Here is a 25,407-nt window from a genome sequence, read left to right on the forward strand (position 1 = left end):
GCGATGCTGGATCTGGGTGTCTGATCTTTTGGTTGTGCTGTGTCAACAGATCTGGCCTGTTGGGCAATTTGATGCAGGGTACTACTGATAGGTCTAGCAGCGTTGTGTACCAGGGTTGCCTTGCCCAAGTTGGTGCTATTAATATGAGTTTGAGTTTGTTTTGACTGAGTTTGTTTACCAGGTAAGGAAGGAGAGGGAGAGGAGGAAAAGCGTAAGCAAATATCCCTGACCAGTTCATCCATAGGGCATTGCCTTGGGACTGTTTGTGTGGGTATCTGGATGCGAAGTTTTGGCATTTTGCGTTCTCCTTTGTCGCAAACAAGTCTATCTGAGGTGTTCCCCAGAGTTTGAAATAAGTGTTCAGAATTTGGGGGTGAATTTCCCATTCGTGGACCTGTTGGTGATCTCGAGAGAGATTGTCTGCGAGTTGATTTTGGATCCCTGGTATAAATTGTGCTATTAGGCGAATTTGGTTGTGAATTGCCCAACGCCAAATCTTTTGTGCTAGCAGGCTTAACTGCGTGGAGTGCGTCCCCCCTTGCTTGTTTAGATAATACATTGTTGTCATGTTGTCTGTTTTGACGAGAATGTATTTGTGAACTATTATTGGTTGGAAAGCTTTTAGTGCTTGAAAAACTGCTAGAAGTTCTAGGTGATTTATATGCAGTTTTGTTTGATGTACGTTCCATTGTCCTTGTATGCTGTGTTGATCGAGGTGTGCTCCCCACCCTGTCATGGAAGCATCTGTTGTTATTACGTATTGTGGCACTGGGTCTTGGAAAGGCCGCCCTTTGGTTAAATTTATGTTGTTCCACCACAGAAGCGAGAGGTAAGTTTGGCGGTCTATTAACACCAGATCTAGAAGGTGACCCTGTGCTTGTGACCATTGTGATGCTAGGCACTGTTGTAAGGGCCTCATGTGCAGTCTTGCGTTTGGGACAATGGCTATGCATGAAGACATCATGCCTAGGAGTTGTAATATCATCTTTGCTTGTATCTTTTGTGTTGGATACATGCGTTGTATGATGGTGTTGAAATTTTGAATTCTTTGTGGACTTGGAGTGGCTACTCCTTTTTATGTGTCTATTATGGCTCCCAGGTATTGTTGTACCTTGCGCGGCAGAATTTTGGATTTTGTGAAATTGACGGTGAACCCTAGTTTGAAGAGGGTTTGTATGATATGATTTGTGTGATTTGAGCACTCTATTAACGAATGGGCCTTGATTAGCCAGTCGTTTAGATATGGGAACACATGTATTTGCTGCCTTCTTATGTGTGCAGCGACTACCGCTAGACATTTGGTAAAGACTCTTGGTGCGGTTGTTAATCCGAAAGGCAGTACCTTGAATTGGTAATGTATTCCCTTGAATACAAACCTTAGGTATTTCCTGTGCGATGGGTGTATTGGTATATGGAAATAAGCATCCTTGAGGTCTAAAGTTGCCATGTAGTCGTGTAGTTTTAGCAATGGCAATACTTCTTGTAGTGTGACCATGTGAAAGTGGTCTGATTTGATGAAAGTGTTCACTACTCTGAGGTCTAGGATTGGTCTCAGCGTTTTGTCCTTCTTTGGTATCAGAAAGTACAGTGAGTAAACTCCTGTGTTTATTTGTGTGTTTGGCACTAATTCGATTGCATTCTTTTGCAATAGTGCCTGCACTTCTATCTCCAGGAGATTGGAATGGTGTGTTGTCAAATTTTGTGCTTTTGGTGGTATGTTTGGAGGGAATTGTAGAAATTCTATGCAATAACCATGTTGGATAATTGCTAGAACCCAAGTGTCTGTAGTGATTTCCTCCCATGCTTTGTAATAATGACTTATTCTTCCCCCCACTGGTGTTGTGTGGAGGGGGTGAGTGACATGTGAGTCACTGTTTAGTAGTAGGGGGTTTGGGGCTCTGAAATCTTCCTCTATTCCTAGGGAATTGCCCTCCTCTATATTGTCCCCGAAAACCTCCTCTATACTGTCCCTGGTAACTGGACGGTGTTGCTTGTGAGGTGCTGGCTTGTGTGCTCTGACCCCGAAACCCCCCTCGAAAGGGTGTTTTACGGAATGTGCTGTAATTGCCTCTGCTCTGCGGGGAGTAGAGTGCGCCCATGGCTTTGGCATTGTCCGTATCTTTTTTGAGTTTCTCAATCGCTGTGTCCACTTCTGGACCGAACAGTTCTTTTTCGTTAAAAGGCATATTGAGAACTGCTTGTTGAATCTCTGGTTTAAATCCAGACGTTCGGAGCCATGCATGCCTTCTGATAGTTACAGATGTATTAATTGTCCGTGCAGCTGTATCTGCAGCGTCCATGGAGGAGCGGATCTGGTTGTTGGAAATGGTCTGTCCCTCCTCAACCACTTGTTTTGCCCTATTTTGTAAGTCCTTGGGCAGATGTTCAATGAGATGTTGCATCTCGTCCCAGTGGGCTCTGTCATAGCGCGCAAGTAGTGCCTGGGAGTTCGCGATGCGCCACTGGTTTGCAGCTTGTGCTGCGACTCTCTTACCAGCTGCATCGAACTTGCGGCTTTCTTTATCTGGGGGTGGTGCATCTCCAGATGTGTGGGAGTTGGCCCTTTTCCTAGCTGCTCCTACAACGACAGAGTCTGGTGGCAGCTGTGTAGTGATGAAAACCGGGTCTGTAGGAGGCGCCTTATACTTTTTTTCCACCCTTGGTGTGATTGCCCTACTTTTGACCGGCTCCTTAAAGATTTCTTTTGCGTGCCGGAGCATACCAGGGAGCATAGGCAGGCTTTGGTATGAGCTGTGGGTGGAGGAGAGTGTGTTGAATAAAAAATCATCCTCGACCTGTTCTGAGTGGAGGCTTACGTTGTGAAATTGTGCTGCTCTAGCCACCACTTGAGAATACGCGGTGCTGTCCTCTGGTGGAGATGGCTTTGTAGGGTATGCCTCCGGACTGTTATCTGACACTGGGGCGTCGTATAGGTCCCATGCGTCTTGATCTTGGTCACCCTGGCTTATGGTGGTGTGAGCTGGGGAGTGTGATGGAGTTTGTGCTGGTGAGACGTTAATCACGGGCGGAGGAGAGGGTGGTGGGGTAACTCTTTTCACCACTTTAGGTTGTGGTGTCTGTTCAGTTTGGAACTCCAACCTTCTCTTTCTTCTAATGGGGGGAAGGGTGCTTATTTTTCCTGTCCCCTGCTGTATGAAAATACGCTTTTGCGTATGGTCTACATCAGTTGATTGTAGCTCTTCCTCAAACCTATGCTTTTGCATTTGGGAGGTTAGCGAGTGCTCTTCTGTATAAGAGCCTGAAGCTGGGTCGCTTGCAGTTTGTTTCGGCACCGAAACCCTGTCTGCGTGTTTTTTCGGCTCCGAGATGACTTTTTTCTTTTTCGGGGCCGAAACCTCTCGGCGTCGATCTTCTTCGGTGCCGCTGTCTCGGCGTCGAGCCGTGTCCACACCGGCATCTCGGTGTCGAGGCTTGTCTCCAGCACTTTCTCGGTCCCGAGAAGGCTGCGTGCCGGTGTCTCGACCGGAGTCGGACGATCTCGGCACTGTTTGGGCCTTTTTCGGTGCCGACGGTCGGTCACCGAATTTATGGGTGGAGCCATGGCCTGATGGCAGTGGCGTCCCCTGGGCCTTGTAAATCTTCCTCTGTGTGGTTTTCGACGTCTTACTCACGGTTTGTGTATTGTCGAATCCTTCGGAGTCCGATTCTTGGATCGAGAAGGTACCTTCCTCTTCTTGTTCCTCGAACTCTCGGTGGGCTGTCGGCGCGGACGCCATCTGAAGTCTTCTGGCTCGACGGTCTCGGAGTGTTTTTCGGGACCGGAACGCACGACAGGCCTCGCAGGTGTCTTCACTGTGCTCAGGTGACAGGCACAGGTTACAGACCAAGTGTTGGTCTGTATAGGGGTATTTATTGTGGCATTTGAGGCAGAAACGGAACGGGGTCCGTTCCATCGGCGTTCTTCAGCACGCGGTCGGGCCGACCAGGCCCCGACGGGGGATCGAAAAACTACCCCGAAGGGCACCGGAGCTCTTCGATCTTCGATGCGGTGTTGAATCTAACTACGCCGATCCCGAACGCAACAATACCGACGAAAATCTTCCGAAATTAGCTATCTTTCCGTTCCGAAACTCGGAGCGACAGGAACACGTCCGAACCCGATGGCGGAAAAAAAACAATCGAAGATGGAGTCGACGCCCATGCGCAATGGACACAAAAGGAGGAGTCACTCGGTCCCGTGACTCGAAAGACTTCTTCGAAGAAAAACAACTTGTAACACTCCGGCCCAACACCAGATGGCGAGCTATTGCAAAACATGCGTATCTACAGCGACAGATGCCATCGAACATAGGCCTTTCCTTTGTGTGGTTTTGAAAAGGCAACAAAGAGTTGTGTTTTCTAAATGCTTTGGTTCTATCAATATAATACATGAGGAGTCTTTAGCCATCTAAGGTGTGTAGAGCCCTTTTCGCAACTGAGTGAGGTTGGGAAAAAAATACTATTTCGATAGATTGACTAAGGTGGAATTGAGATACCGCCTTTGGAAGAAATTGGTATGTAATATCACTCTATCTTTAAGTAGTTGGAAGAAAGTTTCTTCTAAAGTTATTGCCTGAAGCTCACTGACACCTCCGAGAGAAGTGATAGCTAATAAGAATGATACTTTCTGGGTAAGAACTGGAGGAGGCAGGAGTGGAGGGGCTCGAATGGAGGGCCCATTTCTCTTGTTAATACAATATTTAGATTCCAGATAGGAGCTGGTGGCACCCTAGTAGGAATGACCATTTTAAGACCTTCCAACTAGGCTTCAATAACTGGGACCCTGAATTAGGAAGTGTATTGTTTGTTTTATAGATATGCTGCTATTGTTACTTCCACTAGGTGCAACCTTAGAATTGTAAAAGCTGGACCTGAGGCATGTATATGAAATAGATAACAGACAATGTCTTGAACATTAGGATCTAAGGGATCAATTTGTTTGGGATAACGTTTTCCATTTTGCAGCATAACAAGCATGAGTAGTGGGCCTCTCTGTGAATGTCCATACAGGGATGTGTAGGCTCAAATAATCAAGATCTAGGACTTCAGGAGTCTGATCGCAAGGTTGAGGGGTATGGGTGGCTGATGTCTCCATGGTTCTGCATGAGAAGGTCCTGTCTGTTTGGCAATACCTCGTGGATAACTACTGACAGTTCTAGGAGTATGGTGAACCATGGTTGCTGCTCCCATGTGAGAGCTACTAGAATGAGGGTGAGACATGTCTGCCAAAGTTTACAAACCACAAACAGAAGTAGTGAAAGAGGTGGAAGAGCGTAAGCAAATAACCATGACCAACTCATCCATAGTGCATTGCCCCAGGACTGTGGGTGTGGGAAACTGGAGGAAACGTTTGGGTAGTTTGCGTCTTTGGTTGCTGCAAAAAGGTCTATTTCTGGGTGACCCCAATGCCAGAAGTATGTGAGGAGGACTTACGGGTGGAGCTCCGACTTGTGGACTTGTTGTCACCTCCTGCTGAGGAGATCTCCAACGTCATTATTAGCTCCTGGAAGGTAGTCCGCCAACAGGTGAATGTTGTATTGAACAACCCATTTCTAAATAGTCTGGGCTAGATGAGACAGCTGAGGGAACCTGGTGCCCCCTGCTTTTGGATATAATACAGTCAGTCATGTTGTCTGTTTTGATCAGGACTACCTTGATGATCAGGTGGGAAGGAAGATTTTGAGTGCTAGGATGAACAGCTAGCAACTCAAGGCGATTGATAAGGAAATGTCTCCGGCTGAGTGTCCAGTGTCCTTGGACAGTGATATCTTGTGAATTCACTCTCCAACCCGTAAGGTTAAGGTTCTCTGCAGAGCTGGGTCTGGAAAAGGCAGCCCTTTAGGAGGTTGTTGGTGTTCCACCACTGCAGAGAGTGGCAAGCTGACAGCCAATCAACAATAGATCCTCCCATTGACCTTCCACTCAGACCACTGGAGTGCTAACTCTCTATCAATGGATACATTTCGAGTCTGGCATGAAGTACTATGGCTCTGCATGAAGCCATCGTACTGAGGAAATGCATGACTGCCCTCACTGTTGCTTGCTGATGAGGCTGGAATTAAGCAATAAGCGCCTGGAAGGACTGAACTCTGGTGGTACAGGGGTCAGCTATCCCTTGTTATGAATCAAGGTGGCTCCTAAGTAGGGTTGTATTTGGAGAGGCTGGAGGTGGGATTTCACTGCACTGATGGTAAGCCTAGTTGACAAAGTAGGTTTATGGTGGCCTGAGTGAAAACCCTGGGGGCAGTTGTGGACCTTGAATTAGAAATGCTGGTTGCTTACCATGAACCTGAGGTATTGGCGATGCGCCAGGTGAATAGGAATGTGGAAATAGGCACCCTTCGAGTGAGTGCTGCCATGAAGTTGCCTTGTTGTAGTAACAGGATTACATCTTGAAGATTGACCATGTGATAGTGCTTTGACAGGATGTATTCTTTTAAGGGTCTGAGGTCCAAGACTGGTCTCAAGGACCCATCCTTCTTGGGAATAAGGAAACTGAGTTAGAAGACTCCTGGCCTTGCTGGAGTAGGCAATGTGCCATATTTTGAGGAGGGCCTGAACCTGTTCCTTGAGCAACTGTTAATGTTCTGATGAAAGTTTGTGTTTGCGAGTTGGAATGTTTGGAGGTGTGGAAGTGAGCTCCAGACAATAACCATGTTGGATAATATCCAGTTCGGCCAGGCAGGAAAGAACCCTTGTAGTCGACCCCTGACACGCTATGAGGTTGGGGTGGTTTGCATGTCAGGGTTTGGTGGACGTGGCAGAGGGTTTTGTGAACCCACCCTTGCCTTTACCGCTGGAATTATTGCCCCATATCAGCCTCCATAGCATCTCCTGAGCGAGGTGGTTTGTACCACGGGACATTGGGAGGTAGTGGAGGGGTCGATGAAGGTGGATTTTGTTTACCCACGATAGGGGAGTGGTGAAAAGAGCCATGTTGCGATGATGTTTGCAACACTCACATGGTTTGGCAGTCGTGTTATCTTTTTTGATTTTATAAAGTAGAGTGTCCCCTTGAGGGCCAAAGAGGTGTTCCCTGTCAAAAGGAAGTGTGAGTATGTTTTGATGCACTTCAGGGCTGAAGCCTGGGACCCTAAGCCAGATGTGACGTCTAAGGAGCATGCTGGAGTAAATGCATCTTGCTGCTGTGTCACTGCATCATGGGTGAAGCCAATAGAGGTGTTTACATTTACTTTATACACAGAGGATTAATTTAGCTCTCATTTGCCCTTTTTTATGTTTCTCAGGGAGATGTTGGAGGAGCCCCTCCATCTCATCCCAATGAGCTCTATCATAGCGGGAGAGGAGTTGAAGGGAGTTTGCAGTTCTCCAGTGGCTGGCAGACTGGGCAGCGACCCTCTTCCACACTGCATCTATCTTCTTACTTTCTTTCTCTGGTGGGGGCGCCTCACCAGAAGTTTGCACGTTTGCCCTTTTTCTGGCTGTGTCATGGTAGGTAGTGGTGTCGTCCGGGAGATAAGGCTTTGCGGGTTGAGATTGGAGTCTGTGTCTGCAGGTGGGTCTATGCCATAAGTGTTCCAGGGGTCAACTCGTGGTGGAATGGAGTACTGGTCTCCGTCAACCTGGCCAACCCCCCCGCCCAAGAATAAACAGAATCCTCTGGGGAATATATTGCTGGTGCAGAATGTGAAGATGGTGGAACAGGTGGTGGTGCTGGGGTTGGGTGCACTAGGCTAGTAGCTTTTTCAGTTTTTTTTCGTGCTTTGGTGGTATGGGTTTGTCCAAAACCTCCTCAAACGTCAGCTGTCCCTTTGTCGTTGTGCACCAGTATGGGGACATCTTACGAGGACATGCCCAGTGTCCATGTGAATGACCAAATACTTTTTTTCAAAAGTCTATCTCGTCCTGTATCCTTTGGAGCATTGCTTCCCCTGTCTCGTATTTGAACGTGTGTTTTGCAAAGGATTAACATTTCAGCTCTGACTTAACCCTCAAAGCCAAGCCTATTGAAGCAGAGGTTTTCAACTCTGAGATTTTTTATGCCGAGGGTCTTAAGTTTGTTGTGAATTGGGGCCCCGAGGAGGAGTGATATTTCAGCCCAAACACCCTTGATTCCGATGGTGTGGGAGTCGGTTTGAGAGGATGGGTCTTCTGCTGTTTTTTCTGTGCCAAGCCAGGGCTGGAAGTTTCTGATACAGCTGCTCAGTGCCAACTATAGCCCGAGGGCAGTGGTGGTCCAAGTGAAGGTTCTGTTTGGTACAGAAATTTTGGGATGGCTTCCCGGTGTTGGGGCCGGCATGGAGGGGGCACCGTACTTATGGGTTGTCCCGGTGTGAGGTCCTGCATCTTGAACTCAGAGCCCAAGCTGTATTCAGGCGAAAAGGAGCCCTTGTCTGCTGCCAACACCTCAGCATGGGCCTTGTCCTGATGTTCTTTGGATCTGAAGAGGTCTGGTGTATCCTCAGCGCTGTGGTGGGACATCCCGAGCCATCGAGCTTGTCCATCACACAGTGTTTTCTAGGAGCAAAAGGACTTGCAGGCCTCACTGGTGGCTTCCTGATGATCCATAGAGAGGCACAATTAACACACCTGATGGAGATCAGTGGGTGCTTACTTGGCGTGGCACTGAGGGCATCAGTAGAAGGGCATTCATTCAGTCAATGAGTGGACATGGTGTGGAGGGAGTGTGGAAGTTAAAGTCTGTCCTGAAGGATGAAGAACCACATATGACATTGTTATCTGGTCTCACACACTGATTAAGCATACTATGCACAGCACAGGAGATGTAACTGTTTTGCAAAGGGAGAGGTGACTCATTGGTACACTTTCCCCTTTGTGAATGCTGTCAGCATTGTTGCAGGGAGCAAGGAGTGCATCACTGCCTGCTCCTCCTGATATATTCCCAAATGAGAAACTTTTATTTTTAGCATAGCACAGTGTCCTTTAGGGAATGTGTGCTTCTTTAAAAAACTGTTTACTTTTGGAAATATGAACATACAGATTGTGGTCTGCTGTTTATCCTGATCCCCGAGGCATAGCAAATAGTGACCTACCTAAGTAATATTCTAATATGGTGTCTATTTTAATACTTTTAGGTTCACATGGAAGCTGCATCCGGGTTGACCCACTGATCCACATCTGTGAGGACATTTTCGATAATCATTAGGTTGCTTATAGCTGCTCTTTTTTTGGACCCAAAAAACCCACTTCGTGGTGCCTGCTTCTAAATAATACATGTGTCTAACCCTATAGATCCTCTACCCTGGAGCAGGGCTGGAAAAATCTATTCGACCACTCGCATTGGCAAATTTTATTTTATGAGATCGAGCTATTTTTAGATTCCACTCAACCCTTCTGGTGAGTGGACCAAGAACAGGTGTTCTGTTCAGTCAAACACTGAATTAGCAATTTAGATGCCTTTAAATCTTATTCTTGTCACATTTGCTCTGGGTTCAGAGAAAGAGGTCATAAGTCAGTTTGTCTTCTTGCAATGCAATTACTTTTCCTTGTGACTGCAGGGTTCCAGGCTTTTGTAAGGTGACCTGTCTGACCTATGTGAAATGAAAGACTTTTGGTATCAGGTTTGTCCTATCACGTAGCTGTGAAAGACGATTTTTTCTACTTCTGTGTGATGAAATAAATATTTTAATAAAATGGAAATAGGTCAGAAGACCTTAATTGGTGATGTGCAAATGATAAATGTTTTCTGAAACCCAGTTTTCACAGATCATTGTTAATACACTATATAGTTATATCAGTAAAGCTGCAAGTTAGTGGGAAGGTTTGTGGACATTTCTTGGAAATGTACTGTCTGTAAATGACAGTGCGCTACCACATCATGCTTTAGTAATATATTTTTCAAAAGTGAGTGTTTAAACATAAACTGAGAAACACTCCTGCCCTGATGGCAATTATTATTCAACTAAGAGGCAAGCCATGCATGAATCATGTGTACCCTATATGTGGGCTAGATTTATTATACATGGAGCAAATGTCTAGTGTATTTAATCAAACAGGAGTATTTTTTACAGCGTAAATGCTGAACTCACATAGTTGAAGGTGCACTCCTATATGAGAATGAAGACAAAGGCGACTGTAAAATACAATATTTGCCTAGGATCACACAATTTGAGACCCGTTTCCAGGTCGAGTACATTACAGTCAGGTCGTGTAGATTATTCAAGCTACTTGACCTGGAGGTCTACAGTAATATTTTGATGATTTTTCGAGGCCTGTGGAGTATGTATAAATTCCAAGTATTTGGTATTTCTGTAGTACAAACCTAGCCTAAAGGTACAGGGCACTGTACAGGGTCAAAAGCAAACATAAAATCAATGAGAGGTAGCAAAGTCACCATAGGCTATGAACAGGTAATGCACTATGATCAAGTGTTCTTTAAAGAGGTGAGTCTTCAACTATTTCTTGAACTGGAGCAGCAGCATTGGGGAGGTCCTGATATAAACATGGATGTTAAACCAGAGCCTCAGTGCAAAGATGGAAAAGGCCTGCCTCCGTGTTTCTTTTCTTTTTTACACTTTTTAGTCGGAAGTCTGATGGTGTTCTGGCTGCAGGTGTGCCGAGAACCACCGGAGATGGTGTGCTTGTCTGCAAGAGAAGCAGGAATGCTGATTGCGATGACTTTGTAAATGATGCAGTCACCTTTGAAGATGGTGCAGTCCAGCAAGGGGAGCCATTGGAGTTCCATCAGTATTGGGGTGATGTGATCATATTTCAGGCCCTAGAAGACACCTGCTGCAGCGTGTAGAATGCCATTAGGGAGTGCCAGTGTAGTCTCAAAGACCACAGAGCAGGGCATTACCACTATGCATGAGTGGTCTTTCTATAACCACTGGGTCCTTACCTCCTCGGTTGTCCACTGATTTGAAGTCTGACAGAAAGTCACTCTTTTTGGCATGGTTACAACCACTTTTTGCCTGCTATCAGTGTGCTTAGGCTGTTTTCACTGGGATCCTGCTAACCAGGACCCCAGTGTGTGTGTTCTCTCCCTTTAAATTTGGTTGCCTAGGTCTTTGCACAACCAAAAATTGGCATACATGTGCCCCCTTATAAGTCCCTAATATAGGATACTGAGGTACCCAGGGCATTGGGGCACCAGGGGTTCCCCACGGGCTGCAGCATGTATTATGTAACCCATGGGAGCCCATGCAAAATGTGTCCGCAGGCCTGCCATTGCAGCCTGCGTGAAAAGGTGCATGCACCCTTTCACCACAGGTCATTGCACCAGGCCACTGTAAGTAACCCCTATGGTAGGCCCTCCGAGCCCAGAGGGCAGGGTGCAGGTCCCTGTGTGTGACGGCACCTCTGCATGAGCAGAGGTGCCTCTACGAACTCCAGTTCCATTGCACATTCGACTTCCCAAGTGCGAGGAACCCATTTTACTTGTGTACCGAACACAGGTCACTCTATCTGTGTCCAGCTAAATAATGGTAACTCTGAACCTGGGCAAGCTTGGTATCAAACATGTCAGAATCATACCCCAATACTGCTGCCAACAATGTTCCTTGTAAGGCGCGCGCGCGAGCGCGCACGCACCTTTCCTTCCCCCATCGCGCAGGCCCCTTTGGCAAGCACACATGTTCTTGCAACGTCGCTCCTTGCATCGTATGGCCGAGAGGACATCAGCGATGCGTCTACAAAACAGACACAGCGCGACGACAGGGTCACTCTGCCGCCGATGAGCAGGAAGGACATCTTCAGGATGCAGGTTTGCAGGTAAGGTATTATCACTTTCTCAGCTCAAATAAGACTTTTAGAGCGATAGTCGTGCTCTCCTATTGCAGAAAATGCTCATATCTGAATCTGGATTGAAGTCAATGAAAACAGCGTTTAAAGGCCGCAGGGAGTGTTATAAACATCATTTGGCGTACTTTAGCATACAAGCGAGCAAGTGATATTTATGCTGAAAATGAATGGTTAGTGAGCTAGGAAATGCTTCAGAACAGTAGAAAATGTGTTGTTATCAACTTTTCCATCATTGTCATACTTCATAGTTGTTTATATGCATTATCACTTTCTCAGCGCAAATAAGCCTTTTAGAGCGATAGTCGTGCTCTCCTATTGCAGAAAATGCTCATATTTGAATCTGGATTGAAGTCAATGAAAACAGCGTTTAAAGGCCGCGGGGAGTGTTTTAAACATTTGGCGTACTTTAGCATACAAGCGAGCAAGTGATATTTATGTTGAAAATGAATGGTTAGTGAGCTAGGAAATGCTTCAGAACAGTAGAAAATGTGCTGTTATCAAATTTTCCATCATTGTCATACTTCATAGTTGTTTATATGCATTATCACTTTCTCAGAGCAAATAAGCCTTTTAGAGCGATAGTCGTGCTCTCCTATTGCAGAAAATGCTCATATTTTAATCTGTATTGAAGTCAATGAAAACAGCATTTAAAGGCCGCGGGGATTGTTTTAAACATCATTTGGCGTACTTTAGCATACACGCGAGCGAGTGATATTTATGTTGAAAATGAATGGTTAGTGAGCTAGGAAATGCTTCAGAACAGTAGAAAATGTGCTGGTATCAACTTTTCCATCATTGTCATACTTCATAGTTGTTTATATGCATTATCACTTTCTCAGTGCAAATAAGCCTTTTAGAGCGATAGTCGTGCTCTCCTATTGCAGAAAATGCTCATATTTGAATCTGGATCGAAGTCAATGAAAACAGCGTTTAAAGGCCGCAGGGAATGTTTTAAACATTTGGCGTACTTTAGCATACAAGCGAGCAAGTGATATTTATGTTGAAAATGAATGGTTAGTGAGCTAGGAAATGCTTCAGAACAGTAGAAAATGTGCTGTTATCAACTTTTCCATCATTGTCATACTTCATAGTTATTTATATGCATTATCACTTTCTCAGCGCAAATAAGCCTTTTAGAGCGATAGTCGTGCTCTCCTATTGCAGAAAATGCTCATATTTGAATCTGGATTGAAGTCAATTAAAACAGCGTTTAAAGGCCGCGGAGTGTTTTAAACATTTGGCGTAGTTCAGCATACAAGCGAGCAAGTGATATTTATGTTGACAATGAATGGTTAGTGAGCTAGGAAATGCTTCAGAACAGTAGAAAATGTGCTGTTATCAACTTTTCCATCATTGTCATACTTCATAGTTGTTTATATGTATTATCACTTTCTCAACGCAAATAAGCCTTTTAGAGCGATAGTCGTGCTCTCCTATTGCAGAAAATGCTCATATTTGAATCTGAATTGAAGTCAATGAAAACAGCGTTTAAAGGCTGCGGGAAGTGTTTTAAACATTTGGCGTACTTTAGCATACAAGCAAGCAAGTGATATTTATGTTGAAAATTAATGGTTAGTGAGCTAGGAAATGCTCCAGAACAGTAGAAAATGTGCAGTTATCAACTTTTCAATCATTGTCATACTTCATAGTTGTTTATATGCATTATCACTTTCTCAGCGCAAATAATCCTTTTAGAGCGATAGTCGTGCTCTCCTATTGCAGAAAATGCTCATATTTTAATCTGTATTGAAGTCAATGAAACAGCATTTAAAGGCCGCGGGGAGTGTTTTAAACATCATTTGGCGTACTTTAGCATACACGCGAGCAAGTGATATTTATGTTGAAAATGAATGGTTAGTGAGCTAGGAAATGCTTCAGAACAGTAGAAAATGTGCTGGTATCAACTTTTCCATCATTGTCATACTTCATAGTTGTTTATATGCATTATCACTTTCTCAGCGCAAATAAGCCTTTTAGAGCGATAGTCGTGCTCTCCTATTGCAGAAAATGCTCATATTTGAATCTGGATCGAAGTCAATGAAAACAGCGTTTAAAGGCTGCAGGGAATGTTTTAAACATTTGGCGTACTTTAGCATACAAGCGAGCAAGTGATATTTATGTTGACAATTAATGGTTAGTGAGCTAGGAAATGCTTCAGAACAGTAGAAAATGTGCTGTTATCAACTTTTCCATCATTGTCATACTTCATAGTTGTTTATATGCATTATCACTTTCTCGGAGCAAATAAGCCTTTTAGAGCGATAGTCGTGCTCTCCTATTGCAGAAAATGCTCATATTTTAATCTGTATTGAAGTCAATGAAAACAGCGTTTAAAGGCTGCGGGGAGTGTTTTAAACATTTGGCGTACTTTAGCATACAAGCAAGCAAGTGATATTTATGTTGAAAATTAATGGTTAGTGAGCTAGGAAATGCTCCAGAACAGTAGAAAATGTGCAGTTATCAACTTTTCAATCATTGTCATACTTCATAGTTGTTTATATGCATTATCACTTTCTCAGCGCAAATAATCCTTTTAGAGCGATAGTCGTGCTCTCCTATTGCAGAAAATGCTCATATTTTAATCTGTATTGAAGTCAATGAAACAGCATTTAAAGGCCGCGGGAGTGTTTTAAACATCATTTGGCGTACTTTAGCATACACACGAGCAAGTGATATTTATGTTGAAAATGAATGGTTAGTGAGCTAGGAAATGCTTCAGAACAGTAGAAAATGTGCTAGTATCAACTTTTCTATCATTGTCATACTTCATAGTTGTTTATATGCATTATCACTTTCTCAGCGCAAATAAGCCTTTTAAAGCGATAGTCGTACTCTCCTATTGCAGAAAATGCTCATATTTGAATCTGGATCGAAGTCAATGAAAACAGCGTTTAAAGGCCGCAGGGAATGTTTTAAACATTTGGCGTACTTTAGCATACAAGCGAGCAAGTGATATTTATGTTGAAAATGAATGGTTAGTGAGCTAGGAAATGCTTCAGAACAGTAGATAATGTGCTGTTATCAACTTTTCCATCATTGTCATACTTCATAGTTGTTTATATGCATTATCACTTTCTCAACGCAAATAAGCCTTTTAGAGCGATAGTCGTGCTCTCCTATTGCAGAAAATGCTCATATTTGAATCTGAATTGAAGTCAATGAAAACAGCGTTTAAAGGCCGCGGGGAGTGTTTTAAACATTTGGCGTACTTTAGCATACAAGCAAGTAAGTGATATTTATGTTGATAATTAATGGTTAGTGAGCTAGGAAATGCTTCAGAACAGTTGAAAATGTGCTGTTATCAACTTTTCCATCATTGTCATACTTCATAGTTGTATATATGCATTATCACTTTCTCAGCGCAAATAAGCCTTTTAGAGCGATAGTCGTGCTCTCCTATTGCAGAAAATGCTCATATTTTAATCTGTATTGAAGTCAATGAAAACAGCATTTAAAGGCTGCGGAGAGTGTTTTAAACATCATTTGGCGTACTTTAGCATACACGCAAGCATGTGATATTTATGTTGAAAATGAATGGTTAGTGAGCTAGGAAATGCTTCAGAACAGTAGAAAATGTGCTGGTATCAACTTTTCCATCATTGTCATACTTCACAGTTGTTTATATGCATTATCACTTTCTCAGCGCAAATAAGCCTTTTAGAGCGATAGTCGTGCTCTCCTATTGCAGAAAATGCTCATATTTGAATCTGGATCGAAGTCAATGAAAACAGCGTTTAAAGGCCGCAGGGAATGTTTTAAACATTTGGCGTACTTTAGCATACAAGCGAGCAAGTAATATTTATGTTGAAAATGAATGGTTAGTGAGCTAGGAAATGCTTCAGAACAGTAGAAAATGTGCTGTTATCAACTTTTCCATCATTGTCATACTTCATAGTTGTATATATGCATTATCACTTTCTCAGCGCAAATAAGCCTTTTAGAGCGATAGTCGTGCTCTCCTATTGCAGAAAATGCTCATATTTTAATCTGTATTGAAGTCAATGAAAACAGCATTTAAAGGCTGCGGAGAGTGTTTTAAACATCATTTGGCGTACTTTAGCATACACGCAAGCATGTGATATTTATGTTGAAAATGAATGGTTAGTGAGCTAGGAAATGCTTCAGAACAGTAGAAAATGTGCTGGTATCAACTTTTCCATCATTGTCATACTTCACAGTTGTTTATATGCATTATCACTTTCTCAGCGCAAATAAGCCTTTTAGAGCGATAGTCGTGCTCTCCTATTGCAGAAAATGCTCATATTTGAATCTGGATCGAAGTCAATGAAAACAGCGTTTAAAGGCCGCAGGGAATGTTTTAAACATTTGGCGTACTTTAGCATACAAGCGAGCAAGTAATATTTATGTTGAAAATGAATGGTTAGTGAGCTAGGAAATGCTTCAGAACAGTAGAAAATGTGCTGTTATCAACTTTTCCATCATTGTCATACTTCATAGTTGTTTATATGCATTATCACTTTCTCAGAGCAAATAAGCATTTTAGAGCGATAGTCGTGCTCTCCTATTGCAGAAAATGCTCATATTTTAATCTGTATTGAAGTCAATGAAAACAGCATTTAAAGGCCGCGGGGAGTGTTTTAAACATCATTTGGCGTACTTTAGCATACATGCGAGCAGGTGATATTTATGTTGAAAATGAATGGTTAGTGAGCTAGGAAATGCTTCAGAACAGTAGAAAATGTGCTGGTATCAACTTTTCCATCATTGTCATACTTCATAGTTGTTTATATGCATTATCATTTTCTCAGCGCAAATAAGCCTTTTAGAGCGATAGTCGTGCTCTCCTATTGCAGAAAATGCTCATATTTGAATCTGGATCGAAGTCAATGAAAACAGCGTTTAAAGGCCGCAGGGAATGTTTTAAACATTTGGCGTACTTTAGCATACAAGCGAGCAAGTGATATTTATGTTGAAAATGAATGGTTAGTGAGCTAGGAAATGCTTCAGAACAGTAGAAAATGTGCTGTTATCAACTTTTCCATCATTGTTATACTTCATAGTTGTTTATATGCATTATCACTTTCTCAGCGCAAATAAGCCTTTTAGAGCGATAGTCTTGCTCTCCTATTGCAGAAAATGCTCATATTTGAATCTGAATTGAAATCAATGAAAACAGCGTTTAAAGGCCGCGGGGAGTGTTTTAAACATTTGGCGTACTTTAGCATATAAGCAAGCAAGTGATATTTATGTTGAAAATTAATGGTTAGTGAGCTAGGAAATGCTTCAGAACAGTAGAAAATGTGCTGTTATCAACTTTTCCATCATTGTCATACTTCATAGTTGTTTATATGCATTATCACTTTCTCAGCGCAAATAAGCCTTTTAGAGCGATAGTCGTGCTCTCCTATTGCAGAAAATGCTCATATTTGAATCTGTATTGAAGTCAATGAAAACAGCGTTTAAAGGCAGCGGGAGTGTTTTAAACATCATTTGGCGTACTTTAGCATACAAGCGAGCAAGTGATATTTATGTTGAAAATTAATGGTTAGTGAGCTAGGAAATGCTTCAGAACAGTAGAAAATGTGCTGTTATCAACTTTTCCATCATTGTCATACTTCATAGTTGTTTATATGCATTATCACTTTCTCAGCGCAAATGAGCCTTTTAGAGCGATAGTCGTGCTCTCCTATTGCAGAAAATGCTCATATTTGAATCTGGATTGAAGTCAATGAAAACAGTGTTTAAAGGCCGCGGGCAATGTTCCCTGTAAGGGGCACGCGCACCTTTACTTCCCCCATCGCGCAGGCCCCTTTGGCAAGCGCGCACGTTGCAACGTTCTTGCAACGTCGCTCCCTGCATCATGCACAGCAAATGTGACAAGACAACATCAAGACGTAAAGGCACCTTCATTGCTCATTCACCGTCTGAATGGACAGAACACTTTTTTTTGTCCGCTTGCCAGAACGAGCCAGTAGGCCTAAAAATATCTCACCCTTATAAATCTGATTAGTCATAGCGAGTGGCTGAGCAGATAACTTGAGGCCTGTAAAGCCCACATCATCGAAGGGGTAACGCATGATGTAGGTTTCCAAACAGATGATAATATGGAACCAGAGTTCATCTAAACTGAAAGCCCAGGTAACTACTCAGTTTCTCTGGAACTGTCATGCATAATGTTTTTGTAACTCCTATAGCCTAAGCTAAATATCTTCTTTCCAATTATAGCCAGTCACCATTTGCATTTGAACAGGCAGGCGTGAGTACCAAGGAAGACCAGGTAAATCTGTAGACGTTCCAGGTGGGATTAAGGGTCTCTACATAAATCCCGTTCATGATCCACACCTTTGCTTCTATTACAGGTTTGTCTGACCGAGCAAGTTAAAGATTTGAATGGACCGACATGTGTAGAAGCATAAGGACCAGGTAATTATTTGGTAGGTACCCATCTGGGTCACCTGGCACATTATAATATGACAACATGATGTAACCAACTGTTAACCATCTTTTCTTTTGCTGCAGGCATTTCAGACAGTACTGGTCATTATTTGGTAGATTTCACTTGTGATGCACCTAGTACATTATAAAATGAAAACATTCTTAAACCCTTTTTTTTGTTCTTTTGCAGGCTTCTTAGACAGTTCTAACATTGGTTAGAAAAGGCAGACGTGACTACAAGCAGAAAGACCAGGTAAATATTTAGTAGTTTTCCCTTGCAGTACATCTTGAACACAAGCATGTGCTGTAACCATGTTTTTTCTTCTATTGCAGACATCTTAGACAGTGTTACATCGACAGGCAGGTGTGAGATCAAACAGAAAGGCCCAGGTAATTGCTTGCTACATTTTCCAAGAGATAGCTCAGTCTTGTCTGGTAGATTTCATTCAATAGCATAAAAAACAACTTTAAATAATGTTCCTCACTTTAATTAATGTCCTTTTTTTTTTTGCAGGATTTGCGGCACAGTAGGCTCAGACTGATTGCCACCAAAATGTTCAAGCGCAAAGCTGTGACTTCATCAGAGAGCAGTGCTTCACCACAAAGGAAGAAATGCTGTCTTGTGTTCAAAGAAGAATGGCTGAAAGAAATTGGGGAGACTGAGACACAGAAGTCCAGGAGCAAGGTTTGCGTACAACTGGGAGAGCTATTTCTATACAATCCAGAAGTAGGCCTGATTTGCAAAGTATGTGCAGAAGCAAAGATCGCAGGGGACTTTTCTACTGGGAAGAAATGGAGTGATGGCTGGAAGCTGGACTACTTGAAACGCCATTTATGTAGCAGAGTTCATGAATCTGCTTTGGTGACACTGAGAAATAAAAGTGCTGCTGCCAGGCTGGGTTCTGGAGTGCGCACCATGCTAACGGAAACTGCCAGTGACAAAGCAAACAGACTAGAAGTAGTTGAACGGCAAAGATCCCTGCCTGAAGAGATAAAGATTCTCATCAACAATGTGTTGCTAGCAGTCAAAATGAACACATCAATGTTATCTGTTCAAGACATCCATGACCACGTCGCATTGTATGTGAAGATACCAGACAGCTGGAGGAGCAAGAACTATGCCTTTGAGTTTTTGGAGGCCATCAACAGCGTAATACGCTCTGACCTCATGGCAGAACTTCGCAGTTCTCGGTATCACACATCGATAATTGATGAGAGCACAGATATTTCAGTTACAAAAATGCTCATCCTCTACTTCAAGTTCCGATCTGTAACACCAACAGAGCACAAAACAGTGTTTGGGGGAATTGTAACTCTGAGTGCATGCAATGCGGAGGCTATCACTACAGCTGTAAAAGAGTTCTACACTGCCAATAAGCTGGACCTTATGAAAATGGTCATGTTTACATCAGATGGTCCATCAGTGATGATGGGAAAGAACAATGGTGTTGCTACCCGCCTCAAACAATCCATTCCTCATCGAGTTGAGCAGCACTGTGTTGCGCAACGAGAAGATTTGGAAGTTAATGATGCCTGGAAAAAAGTGCCGATGATCAGGGAAATGGAAACATTACTGAGGACTGTCTACACTGTGTTCTCCCGCTCACCTTTGAGAAAGTCCAAGCTGGACGAAATTGCTTTGGTCACTGAATGTGAAGCGGTCTCCTTTCGGCCACTCAATGAGGTGCGGTGGCTTTCAAGGCATTTTGCTGTTGGTGCACTCTTGCGTAATTATGAGGTTGCTCTCAAATACTTTGATCATGAAAGAGTTGAGGAGAATGACCCAATTGCTAGATATTGCTACAAAAAACTATCGGATTCAAACTACCATATTTCCTTTGCAGCACTAAAGGACATTCTGGGTGAACTTGCATCTTTGTGCAAGTTGTTTCAGAAAAGCTCTTTGACCACAGTTGAAGCTGTACAGTATGCAAGAGCAAAAATTACCCAAATGAAGGAACAGTACTTGGGCAACACTGTCTTTTGGAGCGACACAGTAAGAGATCTGATGGCTTTGTGCAGAGAGGACCGAGAGTATGATAGTGAGCCGATGTTATCTTTCATTAAACTTCTTTGTGAGCACATGGAAAGAAGGTTCCCAGAAGATGAATTGAAGGAATGGACAAGCTTTGATTTCCATACAGTAACAACACAATCACAGTTTGATTTTGGGACTGAGAATGTACAAAGACTTGTTGAGAAGTATAAGAACGTCTTGGTCCTGGGTGATTGTGACACCCCTGGTGATGTTGTTCGGCAGTACAGAGATTATAAATATGTGGTGGCAGCGCATATAAAAAACAGATTGTTTAGGACTTTTCAAGACATGGTGAATTTCACTCTGCGGAATGCTGCACAGTATAGTGTTGTATCTCAGCTTGTTGATATCTGTGCAACTTTCCAGGCTTCAAGTGCAGACTGCGAACGAGGATTCAGCCTCATGAACTCAATCAAGTCCAAATTAAGAAACAGACTAGAGGAGAGTCACCTAGATATGCTGATGAGGACAAAGGCTTACCTCTCAAATGGGAAAGTTGATTTAGACCGAGTTTATCAGCACTGGAAAAATGGCAAGGACCGGCGAGAAAAACATTTCACATCTAACGTTGACACCTGACTTGTCTAAACTCTGATGCGGCTTCTCCTACAGTCCGTGTGTGGGTGGGGTAGGAACATTTCTCAGCCTGTATCTTGGCAGGGGCATCATGGCATTCATAAGCAGTGTGTTCATCAAACTGTAAATGTTAACCAATTGTACAACTGGCTGTATTTGATGTGCGGGGTCCTCTGCAGCACTCTGAGAGTATTCATTAAAGTTTCATAATGGTTCAACCTCATGATTTCTGTTTTCTCTAACTGGGGTGTAGGTGGCACTTAACAGGTCATGTCCTTGGGGTGTGCAACCAGGTCACAAAACTGCCTTGATGTCCTATTGCATGGAGCAATGATATCCCTTTTTTGCTTTAGTGGTATGGAGAGGCTAATGCCAAAGATCTTGGCTAGTTATGCGCTGCGCGCACGTGAATGGTCAATTTCTTGGCGCACGTATCCTTGGCTGCAGCGCACAGAGACCGCACACTGCCGCACACAGTGGAAAAAAATTAGAGGGAACATTGGCTGCCAGTGTTGGTTGGATGATTCCATGCACTCTGGGGGCTCCTCAGACGACCCCCAGTATTCCTCCTACCAGTCTTCTGGGGTTTTCCAGGCAGCCCGTGCTGCTGTCACCCCTCAGACAGGTTTCTGCCCTCCTGCTGCTTGAGCAGCTCAGGCAGGGTAAGGCAGAACAAAGGATTTCCTGTGGGAGAGGAAGGCAACACCCTATCCCTTGGAAATAGGTGTAACCAAGGCTTGGGAGGGGTAGGGCACATTTGGTGCCTTCCTTGCATAAACTGGCTGGCACAGGTCTAGGGACCCTCAGTCCCTGCTCTGGCATGAAACTGGGCAAAGTAAAGGGGAGTGAACACTCCCCTGTCTATCACAATTCCAGGAGTGGTGCCCAGAGCTCCTCCAGTTGGCCACTTGATTCTGCCATGTTGAAACCAAGATGTGCAAAGGCCCCTGGGAGCATCTGAGTGGCCGGGTCAGGCAGGTGAAGTCACACCCCTCCTGATTGGTGCTCACCTTACTAGGTGACCATACCCTCTTTTAGGACTATTTAGGAGCTCCCTTGAGGGTGGGTCCCAAGATTCGACATGCGATATTCCACCAGGACTCCTCTACACCGTTTATTTCATTTTCCGGCCACTGGAACTGCAACTGGACTCTTCAGGAACCGACAAAGCTGCAACCTGGCAATGACTTCACTTTGCAACATTGTTTGTCTGGCTCCTTCAAGCAACTGCAACATTTCCCCAGCTGTGCATCCTCTGGGGTCGACAAGACTTTAGACTGCACCAACAAGCAAGAAGAAATCTCCCTTGGAGTGAAGGAGTCACTCCCCTCATCTGCAGGCACCAACTGCAACGACGTCCGACTGCGAGGATCTGCCCTCCTCTGGGACTGTGTGAATCCTGCATCACAGGTGGTGGTCTGGTGTGGTCCCCTTGGTCCTCTCTGCCAGCTGTCCAACTTGGGAGATGGTAAGCCATTGCCTTTCCTTGCATGACAGTACCCCTGTGCAATGTGACTCTTGCAGCTACTAAGGCTTTTTGTTTCCTGCTCCAAGGGATCTTCAGGCTCCCAGTAGCCCCAGCCCCCAGCACTTCTTATTGCCAAACACAGTCTCTTCTCTGCTGCTCCAACGATGTGGGACTCCTCTTCAGGTATGCTGACTAGGCCTCACTGCAACTTACTGTGCCTGCTACCGATTGGTTGCCTGTGAGGGATTTGACTGCTTCTGTTGGCTCTCCTGACTGCTGAGGTTCAACCCGGACTCCCTTCTGAGGGTCACGTTCCCTGGGCCTTGCTGGTCCTCTTCAGCCTTGCAACTCTTCTTTTGTTCCTCTTGCATTTGTCAAGGTTTGTTTGTGCTTCTCCAGCACCACTGACCATCTGCGACCCGACAACCAACGTGGGACACCATCTGCACCACTCCAAGGACTCCTCTTAAGCTACTGCGCTGCACAGCTGGTCTTCTTCTGCCCCCATCAAATTGGTTCTGCATCCACAGAAGGGTAGGTAGTGGCTCCTGCCTTGACCGGACACTCCATCACAAACTGGACTCAGTTCTCTTCTCTTGCAGGTCCTCTTCTGCCAGAATCCACTTTTGTTTTTTTGCAGTCTGGTCCGGGTCAGGCACAATCCCTTTTCTAAGTCCTCCTGTTAGTCCTTGGGAAAATCAGGGAACTTACCTCTGCTTTCCTGGTTGCTGGGGGTCACTCAGGTACTCGCCTCTTGGGGTCCCTAGTTCTTCCAGCTCCCCTCTAACAACTCCACATCCTTGGGTGGGGGACTGCATCTCACCTTCCACTTTCCTCTATATGGGTTGGCCCTCCCCTATGGCCCTCACTATTTTCACTGACTATTGCCAATGCTTGTTGTTTCTGTGCTAATTTCTGATTGCTATTGTGTATATAATTAGTGTGTACTTACCTCCAGTCGGGGGGGAGCTACCTATAAGTATTCTAGTGTTGTGTTGCTATAATAAAGTACCTTCATTCTTTTAACACTGTGTGGTTCTTTCATGTGTGATAAGTTGCTGTGTGACTATAGTGGTATTGCATAAGCTTTGCATGTCTCCTAGATAAGTCTTGGCTGCTCATCCACAGCTACCTCTAGAGAACCATGGCTTCCTAGACACTGCCTACACTTCACTAATAGGGGATACCTGGAATAAGGTGACAAAACCATAGGTGTCCACCACACACCAGGCCAGCTTCCTCCAAAGTCTACTTTAACAATCCTAGCCCCCTCTGGTATGGCTCTGAAGACTCTCAACTGTGGCTCTTTTCAATATCACTGGGATGCCCTAGCTGCTTTAGAGTTGCCCTCATAAACCTACCACTGCAGTGCCTATTCTAGTACTCCTAGGACTATACATTAGCTCAGAGGTTCTTAACTTGTGGCCCCTGGTCTCCTATGGGTCTGTGACACCTACCCAAGGGGTCCATGACTGTTAATAATATTAAATAAAATTAGCAGATTAATAAAGTATGCGTACAAAAAACACAATATTGACATTTTAAAACACTCTGTAAAGGTGAAAGTATTTGAAATTGTAGGCTAACAAATAAGTTGGTATCATTATCTTGAATTGATATAGCAGCTTAAATGCAAAACACAGAATCTAGTAGGGACAACTGGTTGCCTCACTTGAAACACTGGTATGCACAGATAAAAACAGCATGCATTTGCATAGTTATTTGCTAGAGTCTAGAATATCACTACATCTTTAAGAAATAAAAGTTCTTTTTGAAAAGCTCCAACGTGCTCATTAAAATTAAAAATCTGATTTTCTATTTCCTTATTGTTTGTGAATTAGATAAAATATTTCATAATTTAGGACTGGTTTATGTACTGGTTGGATGTATGCCTTTTCTGTTTATTGTTTTTTGTTTAAAAAAATATAGGTGGACGGTCCCTGGTTTTCTGTAGTGATTAAGTGGGGGGATTGACCCATAGGCCCTATGGGGTGGCATCTTGTTTAAAACTCTTTGAGTAGCACCATGACTGCTTCTGGGTTTCACCTACTTCTGTGGTGCCCTTTGCAACTTCTGTTTGATCCCATATGCCTCTACCATGTTTTCTAGATTAATATCATTAAGACTGCACTACATTCGGCCTGTTCTTTGAAATAGTCAGATTATTGGGCTGGCTCTATAAAAGGCATATACGGGCTTGGTGGCTGAATTCCAACTGCTTCAGATTTAATCACAGCTCCATAACATTTAAACCTCTACCAGAGGTTATGGTAAATAAGCCTCCCCATCTCTGATCTAATTGCTGCACTGGACTTGTTCGTAACAAAATTTCCATATGATGTTAGTAGCTTAGCATCTTTTGCATCAAATTGAATTACAAATTTACAGCTCATAATTCAGGCCTTTACTAGAGGTCCTAAGGATCCTGGAAATTCAGTTCCACATTAAAAGTCTCAAGAACCTCAAGTTAAAGCTAATACATGGAACTGTCCAACACCAGGGTATTACTACCTCTCAACACAAAGCCGAAAGCTCCACTGAACTTGCACCCATGAAATATGTACATAGTTTTGGCATCTAAAGAGAAGCTTCAACAGAGTTAATCACCACTTCCTAACCAAAACTTGAAACCTCAACTGGAATCCCACCAATGAAATAAGTAAGTGGCACCAGGCCATCTGACACCAGATGTACTGACTCTGAATCATTTGTTAAAGAACATCATTAAAGTCACTCGAAAAAAATCAACTAAAAATATTCTCTTTTCCAAGATGTTTCTATGTTGATACCAGCTAAAACGAAATTGAAGAAAATAGCTGAAGTCTTTCTGAGAAAGAAGCTAGTCCCAAATAGGTAGGGGTTCCTTTTGAGATTACTTCTTCAGTGCAATGATAAGCCTATTTCGATATCCACCAGTCAAGAAGTAACTGAGCTCTTAAACTTGGAACAAGGCAAAGCAGCAAACAGCACCAAAGAGAAAGTATCAGAGTGGTGGTGGAAGCAATCACAGTCAGAAAGGAGTAGAGTGGGAAACAAAAGACAACAGTAAAGACAAGCAGTCAAAATGTGGATTCAAAACTCTGTAACTACCCATATGAGACGAATTGCTCTTATAAATTGCACTGAATTAACAATGTAGTCAACATGGCGACTTCAAGCCTATCATCCTCAGGAAACGCAATCACACCACCAACATGAGAGTCAA

The 25,407-nt window shown here is 43.6% G+C and overlaps 1 protein-coding gene and 1 long non-coding RNA gene across 6 annotated transcripts in view; one reads left to right on the top strand and one right to left on the bottom strand.

The window, feature by feature from the left end:
* The window catches only part of ARAP3 (ArfGAP with RhoGAP domain, ankyrin repeat and PH domain 3), a 632,921-nt gene that overhangs the window by 154,089 nt on the left and 453,425 nt on the right, over positions 1 to 25,407 (bottom strand). The gene's annotated exons all lie outside the window — the stretch shown is intronic.
* On the top strand, positions 18,058 to 18,510 carry LOC138247333 (uncharacterized). The gene is made up of 3 exons (XR_011194449.1): positions 18,058 to 18,108; positions 18,311 to 18,373; positions 18,454 to 18,510. It is a non-coding gene; the product is annotated as an uncharacterized lncRNA (long non-coding RNA).

Source organism: Pleurodeles waltl, chromosome 7 (assembly GCF_031143425.1).
Source record: "Pleurodeles waltl isolate 20211129_DDA chromosome 7, aPleWal1.hap1.20221129, whole genome shotgun sequence".
In the NCBI taxonomy this organism is placed as follows: domain Eukaryota; kingdom Metazoa; phylum Chordata; class Amphibia; order Caudata; family Salamandridae; genus Pleurodeles; species Pleurodeles waltl.